At 43.6% G+C, this 19,281-nt stretch overlaps 1 protein-coding gene and 2 long non-coding RNA genes across 31 annotated transcripts in view; 2 read left to right on the top strand and 1 right to left on the bottom strand.

The window, feature by feature from the left end:
- The window catches only part of NRXN3 (neurexin 3), a 1,202,656-nt gene that overhangs the window by 438,015 nt on the left and 745,360 nt on the right, over nucleotides 1-19,281 (top strand). The gene's annotated exons all lie outside the window — the stretch shown is intronic.
- On the bottom strand, nucleotides 8,333-11,027 carry LOC310844775. Of its 2 annotated transcripts, none has more exons than XR_014564317.1 (3): nucleotides 10,548-11,027; nucleotides 9,497-9,561; nucleotides 8,333-8,535 (listed from the first exon to the last, which is right to left on the bottom strand). It is a non-coding gene; the product is annotated as an uncharacterized lncRNA (long non-coding RNA). The 2 variants fall into 2 exon arrangements; XR_014564318.1 differs by having other exon boundaries at nucleotides 10,616-11,027.
- Nucleotides 13,067-19,281, top strand: part of LOC310845065 — a 55,789-nt gene continuing 49,574 nt past the window's right edge. For both annotated transcript variants that reach the window (XR_014564441.1, XR_014564443.1), the window contains exon 1: nucleotides 13,067-13,148. This is a non-coding gene — a long non-coding RNA (uncharacterized lncRNA). The remainder of the gene's footprint in view (nucleotides 13,149-19,281) is intronic.

Here is a 19,281-nt window from a genome sequence, read left to right as displayed (position 1 = left end):
CGTAGAGCCCATAATTAATTGAAGTACCAATTATGCTTTTAAAGCGAGATGTGGGTGCTGCTGTGGGTTAAACCACTGAGCCTAGGGCTTGCCGATCAGAAGGTTGGCGGTTCGAATCCCCACGACAGGGTGAGCTCCCGTTGCTCGGTCCCTGCTCCTGCCAACCTAGCAGTTTGAAAGCACGTCAAAGTGCAAGTAGATAAATAGGTACCACTCTGGCGGGAAGGTAAACAGCATTTCCGTGCACTGCTCTGGTTCGCCAGAAGCAGCTTAGTCATGCTGGCCACATGACCCGGAAGCTGTACGCCGGCTCCCTCGGCCAATAAAGCGGGATGAGCACCGCAACCCCAGAGTCGGTCACGACTCGACCTAATGGTCAGGGGCCCCTTTACCCTTACCTTTTATGCTTTTAAAAGCATACCTCCACTTTTCTTCATGAAATAAATTCAAAGCTGCCCAAGGACAATGTTTAAAACCAAAATAAATCCTTAAAAAAAAAAGTAGTGCATAAGAGTACAGCTTGTGTGTGTGTGTGTGTGTGTGTGTGTACAGGAACCTGGGAAAAGTTTTTAAAGTCTGAGTAAATAGCAAGGGTCTTTCCTGGCTTCTAATTTATTTATTTATTTAATGGCATTGGTGCTGGACAAATTTTCTTGAGGAGGTTGTTCCATAGCCAGACCTCCGCAGCTAAGGAAAAGCCTTCCTTTACTTACTGCCTTCTTCACTGCTGACAATGCCACTACCGAGCTTCAGGAGGAGGTGGGGTTGCGGGCTCTCGACCCCGCCCACACTCCCGCGGGGCTGGCGTCAGCCTCGCGGGAAGCTGGGATTCCCTCTGTTGGTATCCCTGCGCGCCAGCCAATCGGCTGGCGGCAGGGGCGGGCCTTCTAGAGGCCACTTAAGGTCGGGGCAGCCCTTGGCTCGCCCCTTTTCTCCTTCGCAGCGGACCCGGTTTTCCCACCCACCCGCCCTTTAGGTTTGCCCTTTGACATTGCTATGGGCTTCGGCTGGTCGCCACAAGGGGCCGGGTAGGAATTTTTCCATTTGGCTAATTGGCTGTTTTTTAGAGCCACTTGGTTTTTTCGCCTACCTCGTAGCAAATTGTCACAACTTCCTCGGTTTTGGCGGTAGGCATTGGCAGGGGTATTGTCATGCAAATGAGATCGGGGGGGAGGAGCGCCATCACCTCCACCAATGCCTGAAGGGTAGTTCGTTAAAGGACTCCGAGGGGCGACGCCTCGTCCGAAACCTACGGAGGCTAGGGCCTAAAGCGCGCCCCCGAGTGGTAACCCCTTGGGGAGCGCCTAGGGATATGCATCTCGGGTTAGCTCCCCCTGTTGGTGTTTAACCCTTCCCGGTTAGACCGGATAGTCGGATAGGGGCCAATGCCTAATGCCAATACCTCTCTTACCTGTAATCAATAAAGTTGTGGCCATTTTCGCCCATTAACCTAAATACTCGTGTCCTGTGTCTTCATTTATTCCACTTGTGGGGGGGAGGGAATAGCCACGCAAAGGGGGTGGAAACGGTAGATGATTTCCTTTTCCACCCATGGTGCTTGGGCTCCATCACTGAAATCAGCTAAACAATCTTATGTTGCATGTACAGATTTCTGCATCAAGCTAGCCAGTGCCCAGTGCAGGCTTGAGTTTGCTGAGCTATCTGAATCACTTGTTGCTTTGACAGTTTCCCTTTCTTTCTGATACAGTTTGTGTTTTGTAGCTGTAAGAATTCTGTAGAACCCGTATAAGTCATTTAGCCTTCAGTCTACCCCTGCCCTGTTCCATCCCTTTTAGGCTACCGTGAAGCTGCTTGAAACAGTGGCTTTATGTCAGTGACAGCATGTCCACTGCTGAAATGAGCAAAAATAAAGAGTTAATGCATTACGCAAAGAGAAGCTGACAAAAGATCACTCTTTTTAATTATTAGAACAGTTTTGTGTTGAATGCAAAGGTCAAAATAATGCGTGTTTTGACACCTGTCCCCTTCACTTGTTTTGGCCTTTGGGTCTAACTTATTACTCTCACTGTAAGGACTGTCACTTTTTAAATGCCACCTTGCTTCTTGCTTTTCCACACACTTGCAATTTCCCATCTGTGAGCATTTGGATTGTGTTTCTGGTTTGCTGACTGTCGCCTTGCACCCCACTTTTCAAGTTCCCAAGTTAAAATTAACAGAACCTTTATTGTTGCTGTTTATTTATTTAAAGTTTTAAAGTTTTAATCTTTTCTGTTTTATTTTCTTAAGCTCTAAATTATTTGGCCCTGGTTTACAGAGAAAGGTCACAATCCCTGACAGGGGCAGGGGAAAGTGCATATCTTTTGAAAGTTTTTAGTGCAGCTGACCACCTGGCTGAAGAGGCAAGCTAGTTTTCGTTGCCTCTTCAGGCACCTCCAGCTGACAGGTGATTAGCTTTGGTAAAAACTTCCAAAATGCCTCCAGATGAGTGCACAATTCTTCCATGCTTTAGCTGCTTTAGGGCTCTCAACAAGATACATTTGTTTGTTTGTCTTGGGATATTCTGATAATGGCCATAGTTATAGGGACAGGTGAAACTTCTAGCCAACTCTTATTGCATTTGGCTATGCTTATCAATCCTGCTAGGGACGTGGGTGGCTCTGTGGTCTAAACCACAGAGCCTAGGATTTGCTGATCAGAAGGTTGGCAGTTCGAATCCCCACGACGGGGTGAGCTCCCGTCGCTCTGTCCCTGTTCCTGCCAACCTAGCAGTTCAAAAGCATGTCAAAGTGCAAGTAGATAAATAGGTACCACTCTGGCGGGAAGGTAAACAGCGTTTCTGTGTTCTGCTCTGGTTTGCCAGAAGCGGCTTTGTACGCCAGCTTCCTTGGCCAATAAAGTGAGATGAGCGCCACAGCCCCAGAGTCGGCAACGACTGGACCTAATGATCAGGGTTCCCTTTACCTTTACTTATCAATCCTGCTCAGATCATTAGGATTTACCTCAGAGTGCTTTTTGTTAAGGTTGAGGTTTTCTAAAGAGAGAAACCATAATCCTCTGTTGCCTGTCCCCCTCACCTGGCCCAAGTTGTTAATAGGCAAGAGTATTAAGCATCACATATTATTACAAAGTAAATCTCTCAAATTAGAGAACACCTTTTTCACAATCTTGCTTCTTTAATCTGACCTTATGTATAATTAGTATATTTTGAAACATCTGTAATATACATATTAAATAATAATGCCCTTATTTTATCTGTTCCTAGCAGTATCCACTGGGAACCAAGTTTTGCCATTCAGTATATTATGATATTTGTCTACCAGTGAAGGGATACAAAATATAGAATCTTGCTGTGGCCTCCAGTTGTTGCTAACTCCTACCACCCTCTAACCATTGGCCATGATGGTTGGGGCAGATAGGATTTTGAGTCTAACCATAGCTGGAGGACTGCAGATTCTGCATCCTAACCAATATCTGACTCCATGATCATGTCCTACAGTATATGCTGGTATACCCATCTTTCTGTTCAAATAGAACAGGGCGTGAAGACCAGGCAGTTGGTGGTCTGCATCTCTCTTCTTCTGAAAGAATTGATTGCTTTCACTGAAAAAAGTTGAGATGTTATCTACTGCTCCAGAACACATATGGCATAATCAGTGAATATAATCTGCTGTTATTGTGGCATTAAAAAGTATGTAAGGCTTTAGGAGGCTGAGGCATACTTACTTGGTAGGAAGTCCCATTGGAGATACTGACTACTGAGTTGAAAGAAAGAAAGAAAGAAAGAAAGAAAGAAAGAAAGAAAGAAAGAAAAAGAAAGAGGGGGATATTTGTGGTGTTTTGATCCAATCTGTATGGTGACTCATTTCAAACAAAGAGTTTAGTATCCACTCTCTGCATAAAGATAGCTACGATGTGGGATAACTTAAAGTTGCTTCCATGTGGCAGATGTGCTATAGTGAGCCATGGACCTAAACTGTTCCATAGAGTGACTTTTTGTCTTGGTTTTTCTCTCCTTCGATACTTGCAACGTGATCGGCTGGAAATCTCAATTGCAATGTTTGTCTACCTTTTGCTTGGCTGTGTCTGTAAGGCCCAAGGGAGTGTATTAGATAGTGGTCTGGAGTTTCCTGGGTTTCTCCGTGCTTGTTTTCCCTTTATGCATTGCCTCCCTGAAGTGCTTTGGATAATAATACATCATTCATGTGTCGCATGATAAATGCTGCTGCACATTTGCATGGATTGATGGCTTGTCATATTATGTAACTTGTTAGTTTGAAGGCACATTGGGTCAGGGAGCATCCAATCTCTTCTGGGAAAGATGGCTCTCTGGAGTGTCAGCTTTTGTTTTGTTTATTAAATGTCCAGCATGTAAAACTGAGTTTTCCATGGTATGCTAGTACTGCTGACTCTCTTTGGAAGCAGCTTTTGATATTTCTAGGGAAAGAGAAGTGTGGCTGAGTGTCTAAACTGTATTTGCTGACTGTCTTTAAAGGTGTTGACTTACCTATTTATCCAGTGAAGCTGTTCCATTAGGGCAAGGACTTTCACCTGCACAACGACATTTTGTCTCCCTGCACGCCTCCATATCCCCCATTCTGTTCTAGGATTTCCCCCTCTACCCATCAGAACAGATTTTTTTCTTGGGAGGGGGTGCACAGAAGTATGTGGGCAGATGTGCACAAGTCCTGTTGTGTTGCACTAATAGGACAACTCCATTGGATACAACCATTTATTTTTAAAGGTGGCAGGAATAGATTTTCTGAGAAAGGAATCTAGAGTAGTATTGTTTATTGTGTAGGCTATGGGCTTCATACTGAATACATCTTATCTAGAACTATGGATGAACAAATCTGTTTATTTAGGTTTCTGTCTGTCATTTTTTCAATCTTAAATTCAGTTTGGCACATTCCTGCATTGGTTTGTGGATTTTTAAAGTCTTTTTGAAAAATCATAAACATTTTGAGGTGCATTTCTCTTAAAATATGCATTTTTGTACAGTCATACCTCTTGTTATGTTCGGTTCAGTTTACGTCTTTTCAGGTTGCGTCCCGTGGCGACCCGAAAATACCGTAAAGGATTACTTCTGGGTTTCACCACTCATGCATGTGCAGACGCGCAAAATGACATCACACACATGTGCAGAAGCGGCAAATCGTGACCCGCGTGTGTGCAGACGCGGGTTGTGTTCCTTTAGGTTGCGAACACGGCTCCAGAACGGATCCCGTTCCCAACCAGAGGTACCACTGTATGCAGTTTGGCCTGATCTATACTTTTTTAAAAGCCCTTTCAATATAATGTACTTCCGTGTGTTATTTTCATTAATATATGCATTTATGTACACTTCTCCCTTATGTATACTATCCATTTTTGCCAACATTTTTCGTGAGATAACTGCAGCACAAAATTCAGATTAGTGCACATTTTGAAAAACAGCTGTCTTTTGGTTTACATAATGTTTGAGGAAGTGCAAATTAGATAGGTTTGCATTAAAATTCAAATGGAATCGAATTATCCCCTGTTCCAATCTAGGACATAGGGCAACACACAGCTTGGAAAGGTTGTGAGCTATGCTTTGTTGCCTTCACAGTTGTCACTTTGTTTGGCTGATGTTCCAGGTTCCCAAGAAAGATGTGAACATTGCGCATTGTGTCTACATACAGTATTAATCGGCACTATTTTTGGTTCACAGTATCCGCTGGTACCTCTGCTGATAAAATTAATTGTCCCTGTGAACCATAAAAGGTTTTGGGATCAAAATGACAAGATGAAGTTTATGATGGTCATATGGAACTCTTTGAGATCTGCTAACACAGACAGACCCTTTTAAACCAGGGCTCATCGACGTGGTGCCCTCCACATGTTGCTGTGGAGCTGGTAGAAATTCTAGTCCAACCACATCTGAAGGGTACCACATTGGCTACCCTGTTTTAAACCAGGTTTGGATGCAACAAATACCAAGCTTCCCCACATTTTTATAGGTTGCCATGTGTCCTTTTTTCTACGACACATCCTCTTTTTGAGGGGTAAAATTTCTGTCCAGGTGGAATTTTAAAATTTGCCAAAATGTCTCTGGCTATACTTTCTGGATGAGTCATAGACATAACTGGTGGCTGAAGACTTGGTTTACTCTTCTCTTCTCCTGCCCCCCTCAGCCATATATCACAGCTTCAGTAGCCTACATATAGTAGGGGTATTTAAAATAAGGGTCATCATAGCATCCTGTTTTTTGTTCTTCAAAATATGGCAACCCTAGTTGGGAGAAACTGAGCTGCCCCCCCAAAAAAATATAGTAAATACCTTGGCTTACCTCCATGTCTACCCCTTAAAAGCCTGCCTTCCCATTCACCAGTGCACTATGACTAAACATGGTTCTTGAGTAATTGGAAATTTGGCAGAAGAACTATTTAAGCTCCCCAACTTCTTTCTATATAGCTGCAGGATATGTGCTATAGATGTTTAATGCTGAATGTCCAAATAGGGCTTATACAAGGCCTATAACTATTAGGGGTTTCAGTACATGTTTCATGTTTTGCCCTAACACTTCAAATGCTTCTCTTTTTTAAAGCTATACTTCCATTTCATTTCTTTCTCACTCTCTTGTTTTGTCTTCACATTGTGCTTTTACTGGGTGGTACAATTCAAGCTACCATGGGAACATAAGAAGCTGCCTTATACTGAGTCAAACCATTGATCTGTCTTGTTCAGTATTGTCAACACTGACTGGCAGCAGCTAACTGGGGTTTCAGGCAGTGAGTCTTTTTCAGGCCCACCAGGAGATACAAGGAATTAGACTAGGGTCCTTTTGCATGCAGAACATGTGCTTCACCACCAAAGCATGTCCTTCCCTCTCCCACTGCCTTCTCCTTAATATGGGTCTTCAAGAAGTGCAGGTAAGTTGGTTTCAATCCGGGTAGTTTGCTGACAGTATACATTGGATGGTTTAACTGCCTTCACCTCTAAGCACCTAAACACTTTTTCCTTGTTCATCTGTACTTTGCTCCACCTTCCTTCCAGTCTGAACCCCATCCTCCAGTATGAATGTGAAATGTTTTGACAGTGTTATTTCAGTGTATGGCGGTGGATACTGCTTGTCTGAGGTTATAAATCCTACTTTGCATTCTCCGGAGAGGCAATCTAGGCACCGTAAGGGTAAGAAATCTATCTGTGGTCGTCTCCACTCTCACCTTGGGATATAAAAGCTCTGTTTCTCTTAAACACAACCAGTTTTATAGCTCAACAACACACCACATAGTGGAGAAGGGCATATGGGTAGCTATGTCAATTACAATCGTCTCATCCTTGCAGAGTACTCCTGTGATGCTGTGTGATTTAGATGCCATTATGCATTTCAAAAGGATTGAGAAATTGTTGTTTGTCATTGCTGTTTGTTGCTCACAGCTGGTTTTATGACTGAGTTTTGCTCATAAACAGGTGGTTAGAACATTCCTTCAGCTATGCAATACAGTCTGTGCGACTCTGAATTAATTTCGCTCTTGTGTTGCATAGCACCAGTGTTTTCATTTTAAAATTGAAAGCAGCAATGTTTCTGGCAGTGCCAAAGCTGCTGGTGTGAATTCAAATGGTTGTGGTGGGGGGGAACATATCACTCAGCTAAAACACATCCACCCTGGTTAACAAAAAGAGAATGAAAAGCATAGTCACTTTTGGATATATGTTGGGTATCCTTCTGCCAATGGTTTTTGTTAAAACAGGTTTCCTACTAATAGGTTGAAAGGTAAGTTATTTCTTTGCTGCTTATGGATCTCTAATTCCAAAGCTGTCTCTTGCTTTTGGACCCTGCAGTAGGCAAGCAATGCAGTAGGATTCTAATCTGTTCCACCGATGCTCATTTTATATCAGGAACCTAAGCAGCATGAAATGCAGCCATCATTTTGCAGTGGAAAGATGCTCCTGAATCAGGTAAGATGGCTCTCCCACACAGGGCGGTTAGTCAGCCTGCCTGGTGCACTGGAAAGAACAGGTAATGCTGCTCTTGTGATTAATATGTGTTGGAAGGAGTTGAATGTGGCCTGTGGGTCCTTCTGAACTCTTTGGTGCATATTCTGGATATATTTTGTACAAGTTAAAGTGAGTTCCATGCTGAATGTTTTCTTTTTGGGATGGTAATTCCATCGATGATTATCATAACAGTTGTTTGCTGACTGATTTCCTTTGTGATGCCAGTTTTTCACTAAAACAACAAAAGGGGTTTTGTGTGTGGTTTTTTGTTTTGTTTTGTTTTTTGCACCTTTTTAGACTAACATATTTATTGTGCCACAAAGCGCATGAAAGCTAATGCCATCATAAATTTGCTAGCCTTTAAGATGCCACAACACTCTTTGCTGGTTACTTAGCAACAGACTAACATGGCTGCCTCACTGGGAGTTTTCTGTGAAAGTTCTGGATTGTTTTAAAGGGAAGTCACTAACATAAACAACTACAATAATGATGCAAGGATCTGCACTTATATATATGTTAACATGGCACTGTAAGCAGAATATTCTTCTCTTTCTGGGGTGTCTGCCCAGGTAAGCAGTGTAGAATTCATTTCAGGTTTTCTAAGAGAAGTTGGTTCTGTAAAAAAAGGTGGGGGGGGAAAAGCATAATCAAGGGAGGAAAAAAATGCTACTTCCAGATCAACAGGGAAGCAAAGTAGCTACTTAAATTGAAGCTCTTGTACAGTAAAGGAGATGTTTTCGCAGCAGTAGGGCATCTAAAATGGACTTCCAGTGTCCTTTTGTACACAGGGTCCACTTTCACAAATGGGCACAACAGTTTTAAGTTGACATTTCTCCTTTCTTTAAATATAGCTCATAGAAAGCGCAAAGTACTGGGTGTGGGTATTTATGATTGTCTTGGTAAAAAAATGCAAGTTTGACTTTTCCTACTTGATCAAGGGATGTCAGCATGTTATGAAAGTAGCAAATATACCATCTTTACATTGCTGATAATACTCTTATAAGCAAAAGGTTTACAGACATTAAAGTTAGTGTAATAAACATCACCACATAGCATCCTCAAGTAGTTACGAGCAATTCTGTTGAAATTTTCTATAGACAGGAGATTCCCATAGACCCTTTGCTCCAGGGAACACTTATATAAAAGAGCTGGTCTCTTAGTCATGGCTTGTATACTGTCAGTTTGACATAAGGCACCTGCATTGTATCCCCTGACACCGCAATTAAATTAAGTGGTGGGTGGCTCTGTGGTTTAAACCACAGAGCCTAGGGCTTGCCGATCAGAAGGTTAGCAGTTTAAATCCCCACGATGGGGTGAGTTCCCGTTGCTCGGTCCCTGCTCCTGCCAACCTAGCAGTTCGAAAGCATGTCAAAGTGCAAGTAGATAAATAGGTACCACTCCGGCGGAAAGGTAAACGGTGTTTCCGTGCGCTGCTCTGGTTCACCAGAAGCAGCTTAGTCATGCTGGCCACAGGACCCGGAAGCTGTAAACCGGCTCCCTTGGCCAGTAAAGCGAGATGAGTGCCGCAACCCCAAAGTCGTCTGTGACTGGACCTAATGGTCAGGGATCCCTTTACCTTTATGTTTTCCCCAAAGAAGTTTTCATGGCACACTGTATACTGCAATCCTCAGATCACCTACTCTGGAGCAGAAACAAAAGCAAGCAAATTAGAGTTAAGTTACCAATAGTTACCAATAGTTCTGAGGACTGTATTCATTAATTAAAGCAAATGTTATGTAGTTCTTAGTTTACCATGTTCAGCACCATGAGATATGGTATGGAGCCCTAAATGAGAGTTACTTTAGACTTAAAAGGGAGAGTGACACAAGATGAAACAAGCAGGACACAACCACTTCTACTCACATACTTGTTGTCCATTGTGCACTTTTCTTCCGCCCTCATTTATGGATTTGACTTTCCAATTTCAGCATCCTCAAGGGAGTTTACCACAGTAACATCCACACTGCCCAGGCTTGCACAACCTGTGGCCCGCTGAGCCAAACATGGCCTACCAAGGGCCACCAGCCTCCCTTCTTGATTAGGGCTGTAAAGATTAAGACGTGATTGCTGTGTCTTAGTAACATTGGTTTGGGAGATCACACGCTTTCTAATCCTGCCCAAGTGAGAAAGTGAGCTGCTGAAAAGCTTGTGCACCTGCTCAGTGAATGTAAACAGGTTCCTCAAGAGTAACTGCTACTATGTCTAAGCAAAGATTTTCAGAGTGGCACCGGCAGCTTCCCTTCCTCTGTCATTTGCTCCCTTCGTTTATTCACCTCATTGGCTCTACTGCGATGAATTGGGGCGAGGATCTCGGCCTGTTGTGGGTCAGACGATGACATGCTAGTATTTGAATACTTTCTTTTAGAAACGGTTTCCTTTGGGGGGGGATGCATGCCCATGTTTCCCACCAGCATAGGAGTGGACAGATTTATTTGTTTAAACAAAATGAAAAGGGTGTGTGTGGAATTTCCTGTATAGCATAGGAGACAACTCCTAGGGGCCGAGGAGACTTCACCCCTCAAAAAAAATATTTGAGGGGGCGGGCACTCCCAAAGTTGATGGGCATTGCCATTCAAATGGTGTGCGTGCACTGCATTATGTAATCAATTTTGCAGGGTGGGGCTTACCTGGACCCCCCAATATTTTATTCAAGATGGCACCCCAGGCAATATAGTGGACTCTCGGGTTACGTTACCTTTGGGTAACATAATCCTTGGGGTTGCAAATACGGCAACCCCAGAAGTGTATACTTCCGGGTTTCTATGCATGCGTGCGCAGAAATGCGCCTCCGGTTATGAAGTTTTGGGGATGTGGCTGAGCCTCCAGAAAGGATCCCATTCGTAACCAGAGGTACCACTGTATAGCAAAGCCACACACCCCAACCAAGCTCTTGTTAGATTTCTGTTATGCTTCTGTGCAGTTTTTGGAGTCACAAGACTCTGTTTACATTCCAGACTGTTGGAAGTCTCACGGGAGAAGGGAGACGGATGTTGATGTTACTGGTTTCCTGTTTCTTTGTTCAGTTGTTCACTGACTCTCACAGAGAGCAGATGCTTTTCTTTTCTGTCCTGTGTAGTTAGAAATAATCGTAGCAATGTAGCACACATTTCTTGGCTCCTTCTGCTGCTTGGATACTCTTCGTAATGGGAGCGTGCCTGAAGCCTCATTAAAGGCTTAGGTCGTTAATCACTGTCGGAGGAGGAGAGCCTGATGGATTCCAAAGTACGAAGTGGAGGAGAGCTATTTCAGCTTGGTCGTACGGAACCTCCGACAGCTCTCTCCTCCACTGCATGAGTACAACAAAGGAGGATAAACTGTGAGCTATGGGGGCAGTCATTTTGGGTGGCCTGCAGAGACTATCCAATATTTGTCAGTGGATGGCAGCACCTTTGTGTTTTGCTTGTGGGGGGTTGTACAATTCTGCTAGTGGAAGTAGTTCCCATTGCTTGATAAATTGCCTCTGGAAATCTTAAGCCAAGGTTGGGAACCTCAGGCCCAGGCTTTCCAGGCCTCTCTGGCCCTCAGGAATCTCAGTAGGCCATGCCAGGCTACACCCATCGGTGGCCCTGCTCTGCAGCTGCTTGAGTGTTTTTGCTTAGCTGGAATGTGTTGCTGAATTGTGATGATGCCTCTTGCTTGCCTCATTGGAGGCTGGGGAGCTGTGTGGGGCTTATGACTTGTGTGTGGCCTACTTGACAAAAGCAAGTAGGTTGCTCTGCTTGCCTTTGCTACTGGCCATGCTGATCCATGACATCCCCCAGAAGGTTGCCCACAGTGGAATTAGGGAATATTTCCTACCCTGGCCTATTTGCTGCTTTGTATACCAAGACACCTTTTTTCCTTTCTCCTGATATGCAAGTTGGAGAAGGATTGGCTATGCCATCCTTTCTTGCATTACCACTTCACATGACTGACCTTTCAGAACTTAAATCCATTTGAATGCTAACTGGAGACTGTACTGATTGAGGTTTTCTTTAAGGCCTGTGTAGATTCCTGTAGTGTACAGTATAATAGGTAGTTCTATTACGTGGGATACTTTAGTACAGGACATAGCCTCCATGGTGTTATGAAGATGTTATTGGAATACAATTCCCATAAAGCACAGGGTGTTAGCCAATTCACTTTAATAATGCAGATATGAGTCCGAAGGGGAAAAGAAATCCTGATGAAGCTTTAAACATGAAAACTGAACAAAAACGGCATAATTTGAGGGGGAGGAAACAGGTTTTGTCATTCTGACTTCAGGCCTTGTGCCTAATGGGAATATTCAACCAAACATACAGAGTGAAGAATCTCCATCAGAACGACACAGCCAATCAGAACACATGCTATCTCACTCTGCCTAGTTGCTAAGTGACACCTCCACACACACACACACACACACACACACACAGTTGTCTAACCCTGAGAACAGCATTAACCTTGGAGTTATACACTGAACAATCTATGCTGTTGCATTTCCAACATGGTAGCTGCTGTAGCCCAACAACATCTGGAGGGGCTACCCCTAGTTTAATGGATGTTTTGTGGTTACTAGCAAATTTTATGTTGTTAAGCAGAATGAAAACAATGGGAGTTTGTTGCCCCTTTAGCAGCATCCTAGACGTCAAAGGGGGTTATTTTAGCAGGCTATTTTAGCTTTCTTCCAGTTATTGTCCCTTCTAATTAATGGCCAAAAGCAACCATGAGATCTTACTGAGCTGTCTTCCTTTTTCCATTACTTGCTCCAAGTGAGCCAACATTTGCACTTGCAAAGTAGATATAAAGGTTAGCATGCTGTATTGTACACTAAGCTGCAAAGAGGGACACCCCCTTGAAAGATGTAGGGTATGTTGAAAGATGCCTTGTTTCCCCATCTCCAATATTAGCTAAACACTGATTTGGTTGAGACAAAATTACTTTTGTGTGTGTTCATATTCATGGATTCAGAAAGCACCCCCCTTTTTTATCATGCCTGGTTTTCAGTGCAAATGTATTGTGTCTGCACCTTGCTTGCCCCCCCTCCACCCATTGACCTTATTTGCCAAGACAGTAGATTCCTCTGGCTTGAATGTGACTGCCTGTATGGTTTTCTCAATGACATCACAGTGCCACATCTGACACTGTGATGTCACAGAAATATATAAACAAAATCACAATGGTCACCCAATCAGTTGGGTTGAATGGCAGCTTGGGAAACTGAGGCCATGGATGGGGTGAAGAAGTAGCAGCAGCTAGATGGACAAAAGGTATTTGAAACAATGGAAGTACTAGTGCTAGTGAAGAATCATGAAAACTTATACATTGCATAAAGGGTTTTTAACCATGCACTTCTAGATTGGATCATGACCTCTAGGAGAAAACATTCAGGTGTGGCAAACTTCTGTGCCCGGTATCCTTGAACTTTCCATATAGACTCAGAATACATTTCCTGGCACACTTTACTATTTATAGGGAATTCCTGGCACTGAGGAGGACCTAGTCAAGCGGGGCCAATCTCATCATCTTGATGTTTTTTTTTAGTGCCCAGTGGCTAGCTCTGATAGAAATGCTTGCAATGCCTTGAAGGGACAAGTAGAGAGAGCAGTTTTTCCAGAAGATTTATTCAAGTTTGATTCTTGCTATCTCTCACAGAGTGCAGCGCTCTTCCTGCCCTCACAATATATTGGATTTTGGTGCACAGGAGAGATACACAAAGTTGCGCTCTCTGTATTAAGAAAACCTAAATCAGGGTCCATTTGCTAAGTCTGTATTCCCTTCTTTAGAACTTGAATCCAGTTGAAGTTGTGTATAAAAATCTTACAATAAATGCTTTGCTTTCTGCAACACATGTTTGATTTTTACAGTGGTGGTTCTCCTTAAAACCTATGGGAAATAGTACAAGTAATAGTACAATAGTACAAGAAATCCATAGTACAATGGTACCTCGGGTTAAGTACTTAATTCATTCTGGAGGTCTGTTCTTAACCTAAAACTGTTCTTAACCTGAAGCACCACTTTAGCTAATGGGGCCTCCTGCTGCCGCCGGAGCACAATTTCTGTTTGCATCCTGAAGCAAAGTTCTTAACCCGAGGTACTATTTCTGGGTTAGCGGAGTCTGTAACCTGAAGCATATGTAACCTGAAGCGTATGTAACCCGAGGTACCACTGTACTGAGTAGTTAGATCCCATTGTTTTCTCTGTTTCCTGCCATTTTGACACAGTTTGTTGGGAAACTGATGGAGGCCAAAGAAAGTTATGGTTTGCCCTCATATCTCATATGGTTTGCCCTCATATCTGCCTAGCAGCAGGGCAGAGGGCAGAACGTTGAATCTGGCCAGGGTAAAGGAATGTCTGTACTTAGGTATTTGTAAATCAGCCAGATAGTTTGCGGGTGAGAACCCTCTCCCAAAGTCTCTAATTGTGGCGTTTTTATCCATTTTGCCCATATGACATTGCAGCTCTATGTCCCTAATGCGCTGGAGCACTTGACTTCTGGCTCTCTCATATCCTGCTGCTATCAAGATCTGCGGGGAGAATCCCAAGCTTCTTATCTTTACAAACAGGGAAGCTTTCCAGGTAGAATGAAATGTGTCTAAGAGTGTTAAGGGAGCCAAACCGGCCGGGAAAAAAATAAGTTTTAACCAGTAGTGTATCTTTAGAATCCACAAACGCGCGTTAACAGGTAGTTGTCCAACTTCTAAGCGGACAGCTATATTAGATACACAGGGAGGGATCCCCAATAAACACCGGAAGAATTTTGCTTGAAATGCCTCCATAGGCGCAAAATTTTTAAAACTGGAAACCTGGGATCCATAAGTGAGTTGTGGGAGTATTTTTGCAGCAAAAACCTGGGAGGCCGCCGGAACGTATTTTCCCCCTTTCCCGTGAAAGAATCTTGTAAGGGCTTTGTTGGCCCTTCCAGCGTTGGCGATGGCGTTTTTCATCTGTTGGTGCCACGAGACCCTTTCCTGAAAAGTTATTCCCAGGTATTTGAAAGTTGCTACCTGGTCAATAGGTTGACCATTAATTCTCCATTTGTGTTTCCTTCTTTTTTTTGAAAACACCATAATTTTAGATTTGCTGTAATTTATTGATAGGTGTTCCACTTGACAATAATCAGCAAGTGATCTCAAAAGCTTCCTCAAGCCAACGCAGGAAAAGGAGAGTAGGACTGCGTCGTCCGCATACAGAAGCACCGGGAGGGGCATACCTGCCAATTTGGGAGGGTGGGCATTTTCTTTCGCCATATTTGCTGCTAGAGAGTTAATATAAAAATTAAATAGCATTGGCGCGAGGACACATCCTTGTTTAACCCCATAGTGTGTTTTAATTTCTTTAGTTAGATGGCCTGACCGATCGCATCTTACCCTCACCCTGGTGTTTTCGTATAGACCACGGATAAGGCGTAATAAGCGTTTATCTATGTTTGTAGCGCCAAGCTTTTCCCAGAGTCTATCCCTTGGTATTAGATCAAAGGCCGATTTGAAATCCACAAAAGCTGCATATAAAGACCCCCCTTTTCTAGAGTATTTGTCTGCCAGGTGTTGAAGGATAAGGGCCTGGTCTATAGTTGAACGCTTTGCTCTAAAACCAGCTTGAGCTTCTGATAGAATATGCTCTCTTTCCATCCACTCCACTAATTTGTCACATAAATGAGCAGCGTATAGTTTGCTGATAATACTTAATCGACTGATTGGTCTATAGTTAGCTGGCTCAGATCTGTTTCCTTTCTTGAATATTGGAATGATGATGGCTAAGCCCCAGTCCTCAGGGATAATAGCTGTTTGATTTATACTGGTGAATAAGGCGGCTAGCACAGGGACCCACCATTCAACATTTGCCTTAAGAATTTCTGGTGGGATATTGTCAGCACCCGGGGCTTTCCCTGATTTAAGAGATTGAATAAGGCCAGTAATTTCTTCTGTGGTTACAGGGGGCCATTCCTTGCCAAATTCACTTGAAGCGGGAAGCAGAACTGGGACCAGTTGATTTGATGAATATAATGAGAGGAAAAAGGCCTCCCATGCTCCAGCAGGTATAGAGTATTCGATTTCAATCGGGGAGTCTCTCCAGCTTTTTGCGATTGTTTTCCAAAACGTGGCAGGATCTTTCCTTCGGGAGGCCTCCACTAGGCACTGCCATTCCTCCCTTTGTGCCTGGAGCTTTTTCTTGTTAATCAAAGCTTTATAACTGCGTTTTAACTCAAACCAGTCTAATGGAAGCGAAGGTAGGTTCGCTGCTCTATATTTCCTGTACTTATCCAGCAGGAGGCGTTTCATAGCCATGCATTCTTGGTCAAACCAGGGTTTGGATTTATTAGAGTGTAGAGATTGCCGTGGCATTTTTTTGTTAGTCAGATAAGGTTGTAGGGACGAAATCAGTTCCCGGAACATGTCTAATCTAGCCTCAGGAGTTGGGGAATTAACGAGGTTCTCCTTTCTAGCAAGAAAAGTATCTGAGTGAAGTCTTTCCGATATTTCATCACTCAATTTGCTGGACCATTTAATACGCGAGTATCTTAGCTCCATGTTTTCGAAACATGGGGCTTCAAGTTTATCAGAGCAAAATAAATCTTTTCTTACGTCCAGTATTAAACAGAGCGGTAGGTGGTCGCTGTCAACCCTCTCCACCACTTTGTATTCCCGTGCTCTGCTCAAAAGGTTAGATGACACTAGGACGTAATCGATAGTGGAGGCTCCCATGTTGGATATAAATGTGAATTCCCCACTGGGTTCTCTGTCGACGCAACCATTTAATACGGTCAGATCCAAATTGTTGGAAAAACGTAGAAGGCATAGGCCTGCGTAGTTGCAGCCCTTGTCTTTTGAGAGCCTTGGGGGAATAAGATGGGCTTCTTCAGAAATGGGAGGTACGTCATGGAAATGAGCATATAACGCTTTGTCTGATTGGCCAATTCTGGCTCAAATTTAAACTTCATTGTATATTGTCCAGATGCACTCTTGCTCATCATGCCTCTTGTCTAAAAATAGGGACAAACGTATTGTCTGAATGCTAATGCATGCAATTAGCCTGGAGAGAAAAGGACTTTGTGAGATATGGGTCATTTCATGGAGCATGTTGCACGTACTGCCATTCAAATAATGTATTTGTAGCATCTAATTTTTATGCACTGGGGAGACTTAAGAGAGAGAGAGAAGAAGATGCAACATGTAATTCAGATCTTATGGTATCCAGTTAGGAATTTCCTCTTCCTGGAAAGTGTTAAACTTGGCAGTTATATTACCCTCAGCAAGACTGTGTGTGTTTCATTACTACTCTTTTCATTTTCATTTTGCAGCAATCCTGGGCCTTTTTATTAAATTTATTTTTTAAAAAGTTAAAACATAAAGGACTCAAAAGGCCACTTTTCTTCTGTGCCCTTTCCTCCCCTCGAGGATAAGGGAACAGAGGGAGAGAAATCCTTCAGAGGCTACAGCAATCAAAATTGCTCTTTGGAAAAGCTTTACAGGTTGAGTTTAAACAAGAGAGGAGGAGGAGGAGAAGGCGGTGTGGGGAGTGGGGTGGCTGCTGGGGACACAAAACCCATTTCAAGTCTCCAGCCAGTTGTTAAGGTATAAATATATACATTCATCATGCCAGCTTTGATGTTGAGGCAGGCAGTGTATGGGAGATGGAAGTTATTTAATAGAATAATATTCTGCCTATTATTAACACAGAGACATACACACAGCCAATTTCATTGTTCTCTCAGTAGCAGTCTACCAAAGAACTAATTCACAATCTGTAATCCCTTCATATTTTCCATGGTAGGAGAGAGTACAGTGGTACCTCGGGTTACATACGCTTCAGGTTACAGACTCCGCTAACTGAGAAATAGTACCTCGGGTTAAGAACTTTGCTTCAGGATGAGAACAGAAATCGTGCTCCGGCGGTGCAGCAGCAGCAGGAGGCCCCATTAGCTAAAGTGGTGCTTCAGGTTAAGAACAGTTTCAGGTTAAGAACGGACCTCCGGAACGAATTAAGTACTTAACCCGAGGTACCCCTGTAGTGTGGGGTGGCGGGGAGCAAGAAATCCTTCCTTTTGGAGACTCTTAAGAGCTCCTCAACTACAGTTACCTGTAGTTGTCACATCCAGGGTCTGTGCATGTGGGTTAGAAAAACAGCCCCTGGTTGTGAATTGTGGTGCACAACATCATCTCAGTTTTCTAGTGAGTGCTACATTTTCATACCTAGGGTGAGAGGCTTCACTAACTTCCGCTAATCCATCTTCCTGCCTCCAGTTTAAATTGTTGATCCTTTGATCATCTAGGACAGGGGTCAGCACACTTTTTCAGCAGGGGGCAAGTCCACTGTCCCTCAGGCCTTGTGGGGGGCCGGACTATATTTTGGGGAAAAAAAATGAATGAATTCCTATGCCCCACAAATAATCCAGAGATGCATTTTAAATAAAAGGACACATTCCACTCATGTAAAAACACGCTGATTCCCGGACCATCTGAGAAGGCAATTGGGCTGGATCTGGCCCCTGGGCCTTAGTTTGCCTACCCATGATCTAGGAGGCAGGTGGGAAAAGCTCAGTAAACCTCAACTGGCTTTTTGACCTGTTAGCTGTAGACAAAGATGGCCTGGGTTCTGGATCTTTCTCCTCCCTTTTGAGACCCAGAGCCTTTCTGGCTCATAGGAACATAAGAAGATCCTTCTGGATCAGGCCAATGGCCCATCTAGTCAAGCATTCTGTTCTCACAGTGGCCCACCAGATGCCTGTGGGAAGCCCACAAACAGGACCAGAGTTCAACAGCACTACTCCCCCGCTTCTGCAGTTTCCAGCAAATGGCAGTCGGAAGCACACTGCCTCCGGCAGTGGAGATAAAACATAGCCACCTGGGTCAGCAACCCATTCTGAGAACCAGATCACTTGCAACCAATCTCTGTGCCATGTTATTTTATACCCAGAATATGAATTCATGAACTTACCTCATTCTGCTTCCCTTTGCTCACTCTTCCTCTATAGCCCATTTTCCTGGCACCCGACTTTCACACAATTCACCTGCTCCATATTTATGCGCGCGCGCACACACACACACAGTGATACCTCGGGTTAAGAACTTAATTCGTTCTGGAGGTCCGTTCTTAACCTGAAATTGTTCTTAAGCTGAAGTACCACTTTAGCTAATGGGGCCTCCTGCTACCGTGCCGCCAGAGCACGATTTCTGTTCTCATCCTGAAGCAAAGTTCTAACCCAAGGTACTATTTCTGGGGTAGCGGAGTCTGTAACCTGAAGCGTATGTAACCCAAGGTACCTCTCTCTCTCTCTCTCTCTCTCTATATATATATATATATATTCAGAAAAAGCCATCCCCATCTCGTACACTTTTTTGCCCCTAAGTCAATTCCAGAGCATATTTTGGCTGGCCCTACTTAACTATTGTAGCCAGGATC

Source organism: Podarcis gaigeae (genome assembly GCF_964106915.1).
Source record: "Podarcis gaigeae genome assembly, chromosome: 1".
Taxonomy (NCBI): Eukaryota; Metazoa; Chordata; class Lepidosauria; order Squamata; family Lacertidae; genus Podarcis; species Podarcis gaigeae.
Note: the sequence above shows the minus strand (reverse complement) of the source record. Positions and strands in the feature narration are given on the sequence as shown.